Source organism: Capsicum annuum, chromosome 9 (assembly GCF_002878395.1).
Source record: "Capsicum annuum cultivar UCD-10X-F1 chromosome 9, UCD10Xv1.1, whole genome shotgun sequence".
NCBI classification, from domain to species: domain Eukaryota; kingdom Viridiplantae; phylum Streptophyta; class Magnoliopsida; order Solanales; family Solanaceae; genus Capsicum; species Capsicum annuum.
This window is the reverse complement of record NC_061119.1, coordinates 149060887-149069853: the sequence shown is the minus strand read 5'-3', so window position 1 is coordinate 149069853 and position 8967 is coordinate 149060887. Positions and strand designations below refer to the sequence as shown.

At 34.8% G+C, this 8967-nt stretch overlaps 1 long non-coding RNA gene across 3 annotated transcripts; it reads left to right on the top strand.

Annotated features, from left to right (window-relative positions):
- The first annotated feature begins 1110 nt into the window (after window positions 1–1110).
- On the top strand, window positions 1111–7397 carry LOC107842406. 3 transcript variants are annotated; one of them, XR_001665752.2, is made up of 6 exons: window positions 1113–1520; window positions 2069–2298; window positions 2408–4244; window positions 4329–5931; window positions 6094–6896; window positions 6987–7397. It is a non-coding gene; the product is annotated as an uncharacterized LOC107842406 (long non-coding RNA). The 3 variants fall into 3 exon arrangements; XR_001665753.2 differs by having other exon boundaries at window positions 1117–1520; window positions 4329–4355; window positions 5856–5931; window positions 6094–7397; XR_001665751.2 differs by having other exon boundaries at window positions 1111–1520; window positions 6094–7397.
- The last annotated feature ends 1570 nt before the right edge of the window (window positions 7398–8967 follow it).

The window sequence follows — 8967 nt, the reverse complement described above, 5'->3', positions numbered from 1 at the left end:
AAAATCATGGTCAAAGAGATATAATATTAAAACTCGCATTGTTATGTGATAAAATTAGTGTTGAATTTTCCTCTTAACTACTTAAATTAGTGTTGAATTTTCCTCTTAAATTGCTAAGTTATTTATTGTTCCTAAAGCTTGGTCCACATACTAATGATTCTTATTTTATCACCAGTGTCTCTATACGTGCATTGCACGTGTATATCAAGTTTGTATATGATTTTGTAAAATAGTTCTAATATTATTTTTAAAAATTGAGTAAATAATTATACATATAAGAATAAAGACAAATTTGTATTACTTATTAATGTTAAGTCACTGTAATGTAAGGAGACACGCTTTCTTAAAAGAACAATAACAAACGTCGATCACAACATAATGATTTGGTGCTTATATACTCTTATTAAACAACAAATACTATAAATAATTGTAATTTTTTAATACTTTTAGCTATTCCATTGTTATTCGTGTGTTTGAAACTGCATATTTACTAACTTTTGTCCTCATTTAGTTGTCTTTTTTTCTCTAAATGTACATTTCAATTGCACATTTCATATTTTATCAGTTTTCACCTTAAAAATGTAGAATAGTTACAACAAATTTAAATATAAGATCATGTGGTGATTAAAAAATTAAATCGTCTCTATAAATTCACGTGAACAACTTCACAATTAATAAAATTTGTAGATCAAATCCAATTGTATTGCAGCATAAGCAATCAACACATTTATTGTAAATCATAGTAACTTAAATGAAATATCACTCTTTTTCAGTGTTGATCAAACAAGATGCAAATTTTCTTAAAGTATTTAAAAAGACTTGGACAATATATTAAAATTTAATGTATTTAAGTATTTAAAAAGTATATGTGTTGTGACTAATAAATTTAGCTACTAAGACATGTTCTTTCTCAAGCATCACTACAAAAGCATCATTATGGCTAGACGTGTCACTATCAGAATTTGGGCCTATTACAATGGTCTTTTTAGCACAGTTGCAAAGTCGTTGCTATAGATATTTTATAGCAATGCTTCCAAACATTGCCAAAAATAACAATTCTATTAAACTATAAACTGTCACCATAAAAAAATTTATGACATCACTTAATGAGAAAAAATCATCTATTACATTTCTTATTAATTCCCTCCATAATATTTTACATTAGTCGGCCAAAACAAAATATTTTTCTCTTTCTTCATAGAAAATATCAAAAACCCAATGCCATTTCTCATGTCAATCCAAACTTCGATTTTTCTTTCGAGAAGCAGAGAACCAAGCATCGAAAACCCAATACCAAACCCATTTCTTAGATTAATCACGACATTGAAAACCCATTTCTCAGGTGAATTCGAGCTTCGATTTCTTTCAAGAATCAGAGAACCAAGCCCTAAACTAGTACAGTGTAGTTGTCCGCTAACAGCATGGAACACCGAAAATCCTTGAAGCCAGTGCAGTTGTCCGGTAACTCCTTTATTCTATCAAGACACAGATCCACAATCTCACAATCCGTCATTTCTTAGGTAATATGAATTGATAATCGATAACCCAATAGGTAACCCATTGCTTATTGAATCTTAGATCCGTAATTATTACATAGTAAATTCGCAGAAATAGGCTGTATTTACATTCATTTTCTTCTAAAAGATGTTTTGAGATGTTGGAACTTGATGATTGATTTCTTTGCACAAAAAGTTTGAGTTCGTTCCTATTCTTGCTATATTGTTTTTAGGATGAATAATATTCAGTTTTCCTTACTGTAAGTTGTTACTGTTTCCTGGGTCGTTTTATATGCAAGTTCTCGTAGATACTGTGTAGCTGCCTTGATGATTGGTATTTAGGAGCAAACTCCGTTTTGTCTAATTTCTCGTTAAATTCACATCTCCTGATTGTAACCTTTATGAAGTTTCACATTAACTGATCACAAAAATAAAAAATAAAAAATAAAGAAGAAGATATCTTGTAGCTTCCTTGTCCTTGACATGACAATAGTGGTTAAATGATTAGTTTATGAATTACTATATACTGGCACATTAACATGATTCAAATTAAAATTGAACTCTTTTCTCAGTTAGTCCAAGCTTCAGAGTAAATGATGATACCGGTCGTTCTAGAGCAGAGGAAGACACAATTTCATGTTCGTAGATTGGAGTTTCAAGCACAATTGAAAAGGGTAAACTCTATGACATACAATATTTCGTAATCAAGAGTTTTAACCATTAAAATATCCAAGTATCGGTAGACAAAGGGATTTGGGCTACTCAAGCCACGTATGAGGACATTTTGGATGAAGAATTTCATGTAAGTATTTTTTTCCTTTTTATATCCTCGTTAGTAATATAATATTATGAACATCTGCCATGTATATATCTAACATTACAAACAAATGTTCATGTTCTTTTGTCGGCAGAATTCCAGCAAGGTGATACTAATATTCAGTGTCAATATGAGTGGTTACTTTCAAGGGTACGCCCAAATGACTTCTCCTGTTGGTTTGAGAAGAGGCCAAGTTTGGAGTCAAGGAAATGGTGGACGTAATACTTGGGGTCGAAACTTTGATGTGAATTGGCTGCGATTTTCTGATTTGCCTTTCCAAAGAACTCTTCACCTTAAGAACCCATGGAATCAATACAAACCAGTCAAAATTAGTAGAGATTGTTAGGCATGGATTATATTCTTGTCTTAGTACTCTTCACTTATTTTTTTTCCATATAATCTTGTTAGTAAAGAGGCTTTTATGACCCTGGAACATGTACTACTGTCAGGAGTTACCTCCAGATATTGGTAAAGCTTTATGTGAGCTCCTTGATGGACAGGATGCTTTGGATGTTAATTTGAAAATTTATAGACCTTCCCCCAAAACTTGAAATAGTAATCCCGTTCCGTTATTTAGAAACATAGAGCCTTTTCTCATATTTCTGCTAGAGTAGTGGAAAAATTGGCGCAAATGAGTTTTCTCTTTATAATTGTTATTGCCTCATCCAGGGATATATTTGCAAGGAATGATCTCTCTTCTGAAAGGCCATATGTAGAGCCTTCACTGGATCTTGGATATGAAGACTGTAATGCATCTCTGATACCTAATGGTTCAATGGCTTATCCCTCTTTACTTTACCAACATCAAGTTAATGCTAGTAGACTCCAGCTAGGAACCTCAGGGAATGAATGGTGTATTTTCTACCGAGGAGTCAGCCATTGCATCAGGGGAATCAAAGTCGAGACAGTCGAGGCACTTACAAAGAAATGAAATCCTTGCTAATCTTCATATAGACATGGATGTGGGTCCTCAAACGAACATGTGGGTTTGTCAGCAGAAAGGAGCCCTCTTGCCAGTAATTTGACTGAAGATGACATTCTTGAAATGTTTTGTATTTCTTCTCATACCATTATTTATTTGTTTATTGATGAAGTTCTCGTCTTACCTTTATTTTAATTATTGATGCACATAGGTTTAAAAAGATTCTTGTATTTGCCAAGAAGATGAAACTCTTTTGTACTTCCTTAAAGTTTGCTGATGATTTCAGCCAAGTGTGCTTCATCTCTCTGTAGTTTGTAATTGGCTATTTGATATCTAGCATCCTCCTTTTCTTTGAATGGATGCAGAGCTGTATTTTGTGTGCTATACAACATTGGTCTTCTATTGTATACGACATATGTAAGAAAACTGCTGAATTCAGTAACTTTTAACTTAAAAGGACTCCATCAATTTCCTGATATTGGACTGCAGGTCATCTGATTATTTCTGTGGTAGAACTTTCAATTCTCTCTTTGTATCATAAGATTCACTTATGTGAACTTGCAATTCCTTTTAACAAATGCGTAGTTGTGAACCAAGTACCATTTATTATGTAAATTTAAGCATCCGTAAGTATAGGTTGTTTGTGTATAGCATACTTCATAGCAAAGTGGTTTATTAGATTTAATTTATATAATTTTGCAAATTTTAGCTGGGGGTCTTTCAGAAACAACCTCTCTACCTTCGCAAGGTAGGGTTACGGTCTTCGTACATTACCCTCCTTAGGCTCCACCTTGTTCCCTATACTGGTTATGTCATTGTTGTTTTAATTTCCCAAATTTACATGGAATCCTCTTCGCCTTGTTCCTTCATACTACAGTTGTTAATGCTACCAACTATTGATTTTCTAGTTTGTCTTTTTTATTGTGTGTAAACCAGGGAACGATTCTTTTTATGCCGAATGACCCTACACTAACGACAAAGCTTAATGTGGAGTTCAAGTTGATTAAAGGTGCTTTTGTCCATCCTTTCTCCCTTCACGAAACTTGAATTCTCTCTCCCACCTCTCTCTCTCACTCTCTCTCTCTCTCTTCAGGCCACAAGTTTTCCAAGGAGGGTTCAAGTAAGCAGGCTCTACTTAATCTTACGCAAGATTAGGTTTGGATTTATGATTACCAAAACATTCTACTTGGGAGCCCCTTTATTATGAGAGCGTGACTATTTTCTTTCTGTGTCTGGTCGAGTCTAGAAACAATATACTAATCCAAGTACTGGTGAAGTCTACAAACTGCTAACTTATCTGAGTACTGCAACTAAAGGTGTTCCGTTTTCTCTCATTATTAGGGTGGAAATTATCTTTTCGAGTTTGACAGGGAAGATAGGTTCCTTGACCGTGACCAGTGTCAGGACTTTGTTGTTTAGTCTTTATGACATTCATTAACTCATCCATCAGCTTCATTACTCAGTTACAAGTGCACCATTCTACTTCAAATATGTGAAAACTTAAAATATACTGAACTTTATTACATTTACGTGTCTTGTTGTTGATTTCTTCTTGTGGTGTGTGATCAAACCCGTTTGTTCTTTGTTTCTGTGTACTAGCTGTGTGATGTTGTACTTGATTATTCTGAATAGTTAGTCATTAATAACAAACAATCAAACATGTTGGCATTCGTATAAGTAAGATTTCGAGTTTGTTCATTTACCTATTTTTATTGATGGATTTTCCTTTTGGGCCAGAAATATTGAATTGGAACTCAGTGAAGTCGCTGGTCTTTTAGTAGATTTTTGTTTAAAGGAGAAGACAAGACAATATATAAAATGGTGGGGAAGGGCTGAGACCAGCCTTCTCGTGGTATTGAGTATTGAGTAACCCTTTCCTCTATGATTCCCTTGCTCCTGCGTGCAAGCGTGGTTGGCTTGGTGCTGAACTTGAGCTAAGATATTGCAGCCTAAATGATCCATTCCACATGTATATAATTGAAATAAATTATTTCAAGTTCAGTTGGATTTTTCGGAAATTTTATGAGTCAAGCCTTGGTTTTCTGCCTAGTGATTTTTGTCGCCCAACTTGCATTGCTGTCTATAGGTTAAGATAGCAAAATCAGAGAGTAGCCTCTTAAGAAGGCTTTAAGATTTTTTTCGGTGTTTTATATTGCTAGTTCAACACCGGCTAGCTCGTTAAAGAGTATGCAGTTACTATATGATATCTTGCATTAGACATTCCAAGTTGATAGTTTAACATTATAGGTTTTATTACAAATTTGTTTACCCTTGAATAACCTTAGCAATTGCAGCTTGTGGGGAAGTGGGGAAAGCTACTTCTAAAAAACTTGTTGTTTCGCATGATGAGCAACACAACAGAAATAGGGTGTTGGATTAAGTTACTGCAGGAGAACAGGCGACTGGAACTTTTTTCTGGTTCAATTTTGCAGAAGGCGGGGGCCTTTTCTGGATCGCTTTTTGTTGTACTAGTAATTTTGTAAATGTGTCTTATAACTGTAACGAGTTTATCTGAAATCTCCAGTTATTGTTGCTAATTTTCTTTCCTAAATTGGCATTTCATCTTCTCCTTTTCATTTCTTGTCTTGTTGATATCACTAACAAGTGTAAGTGGTGGCAGTGAGTTGCAGAAACTCCACAGGCAATTGGTCATTGGAGGTATTCTATCATAGGCTGAATTTTGGGCCTCTAGGAAGGTTAGTAGGTAGATAAACCTTGTTAAATAGATTATTCTTCATAAACATAGTTAATTACTGTGTTACGATATAATTTTTGAGCTGTACCTGGAATCCTTCCTTAGTGGCTGGCGGCTGCTTTCCGCAGACTTAACAGTTATTTATCTTGCCAATGGATTACAGAAATTGCTGGAGCAGACTGAAAACAAGAAGCCAAAACAGCGGGTAGCTTTTAAAAATGACATGTGGAGTGTAAAACCAATATCCGATAGTCAGGTAAGAGGGAAATTTTCTCCCCATTTGTGACCATACTTGCGTGTTTAGATGGGTTACTTTTTCTCTGATAGGATGCTGTTTTTACTTTTCCAATATATATCTAAGCCATTGTGATTTTCTTGAATTCTAATCAGATCATATCAAAATCTTCAGTTTTTTGATAAAATTATGGAACCTGCGCATGTTGATTTTTCTAGGTTCATTCCTTGTAGCTTTTAGTGCTCTCTGTTTTTCTTAAATTGCTCTTTACTCAACTTGATTGTCCTGAGCCATTATCCCTCTCACCCTGCTAAGCTAGAGATGTATTTTGAAGCCACAGATTGTCCCGAGTCTGGTTATTGTTTCTTGACTGGTTGTAGAGCCTTTGTCTGAAGCTGGTACAGCTTGAATTTCCAATTGTGTGACTGCCTGCATTACAATTTATAAGTGTAATTGTAAATTGTGTGACTGCCTGCATCAACTCTGATTTCGCGTGAGACAACTAGTCTAGCTAAAATTAAGCAAGCAAAAAATAGAGTAACATTTACCAGACAAAGCTACAAGGTCAACAAGATCAAGTCCTTGTCTCTTGAACCTTGAGAGAATGGCAGCAAATGTGTTGTTTGGAGCCGGAATATTGTTGTTGGAGACACTTAAACTGGCACTTCTGGAGTCCTTTCTTCCCAATGGAACCTCCCAGTTTGGTCCACCAGTCTATATGAACGAAAAAGGTAAGCTCTTGTTTTGTTTTTTCATAAAGAGGTAGTCTGATCAAATTATATATGTTTCAGTACTTACCGAAACAGTGGAGTCCCTTGCAGCAAGTGCCAAGATATCAGCACAAGAGACAGTTTGAGGGCATTCCTTCTCCAGTGCAGATTTAATGTCATCAATGACATCAAATCCACGAGATGAATTCCTATTGGCATTTGATCCTTTTTCTGATACTATACCTCTGCTATTATCCAGATGCAAAGATGCATCACATCCCTACATGACAATAGCTAGCCATCAGTTCACACACTTTTGTCAGCACAAACACATTCTGAAGCGTCATTTGTTTTAGGTTGACCGCATCTGCTGTTCAGAATGAGTAAAAGCAGTAGGTAGGAAGATTACTTCACTGTGCTTATGAGTAAGTGTTCTTTGTTGTCCATGAGGAGTGTTTGGACCCCAAACGTTGTTTTGTATGCAGATAGTATTTATTTATACTTTCTAATTTGTGATGTGTACATATTGTGTTATAATTTATTATGTATGTGAATAAAAATTTACATTAATACAAGTGACTATTTTTTATAAATCGTTCAATTTAATAACATGTGGCAACAATCGTTGCAATAGATCAATAAACCGTTGCAATAGGTAGTCAAAAATTATCACAAAAGACCAATAAAATCATTGCAATAGTTTAATGAAATAGTTGTAATAGTTACTCAAAAATTGTTGCAATAGAATAACAAAACCGTCGTAGTAGATACTATTGCAACGGTTTAATGTCATTGCAATAGAATCTATTGCAACGGTTAGTAAGAATAATAATAGATGAAAGAGGCGTCTCAATAAGTCAAAAAATAACCGTTGTTATAGCTTCACCTATGGTGACAGTTTTAGCCAATCGTCGTATAAATTGTTGTCATAGACCTATCGCAACGTCCACATATAGGGCACTTGTTGAACCGTTGTGGTAGAGCTATGACAACGGTTTTTCTGTCTATTGCAACGGTTTTACAACCGTCACCATAAGAGTAATTTCCAGTAGCGTGCCTTGGATCTACATTAAAGACTTATCTAAGTGGCTTCGCAAGCAGATTCTGGCATACTACAAATGTCAGTATTATGGATATATGTCACGATAAAAAAATTAGGTCATGATGACGCTTATCACAGCTCAGTCTTGATAACTATGCCGATCACTCAAACTTAAAAAGGAAACATGAAAATAACAAAGGCGAGATTCTAGAATGAAGTCGAACTAACATGATATAAATGAAATAAAAAGCTGAATAACATTAAATAGAAATCCCAAGAAATAGTGTAAAAGTGTAAAGTACGTAATACATCATCTGAGTATAAATAGATACAAAGTTTGTCTCAAAAACAAGTGAAGACATGATGATGTAAGAGGAGGTACGATCGTCGACTCTTAACCCTGAAGCAACAAGTACCTCGATCACAATCTTTCAAAAGCACAATCAGCTGCCATGGGGAGTGCTAATACTAGGATCTGCACCGAAAGGACACAATAGGAGTGACTATGGTCCACTTGTACTCAATAGATATCATAGGCTGACTGAGCAAAGAAGAAAATAAGATAAATAAAATATACTATGAGCATGTCACCTACAAGTAGAACAGTCCCAAACAGTAGCTCACACTGTCTCTATTGACAGTTCTAACATATAGTTAAGTATTCAAAAATAGTAACAACACAAAAATAAAACAAAAATACACAACAACCAAACTCATGTCAAGAAAACTAAAGAAAACAAACAAGATATGTATGCAATGCAATACAATGCCATAGGGATGGAATGAATGATGAAAGGAATATCATGACTGTTCGTATACACCCACTGATCTCGCAGCTACGAGGCAGGACCTATGGGGTTTTCGCAACATATACACTGTATCTTAAAATTCAATATCAATCTCAACTCTCCTCTTCGGCTCATATTCAGGGAGAGAGTTTTCATAAAGGTGTCTCATTCTCTTTTTAAAAACAGTGTTTTCTAGTGGTACCAGTATCTCATGAATGTATATATATGAAATGAGGATGTAATGCTCATAATAAACTCAAAT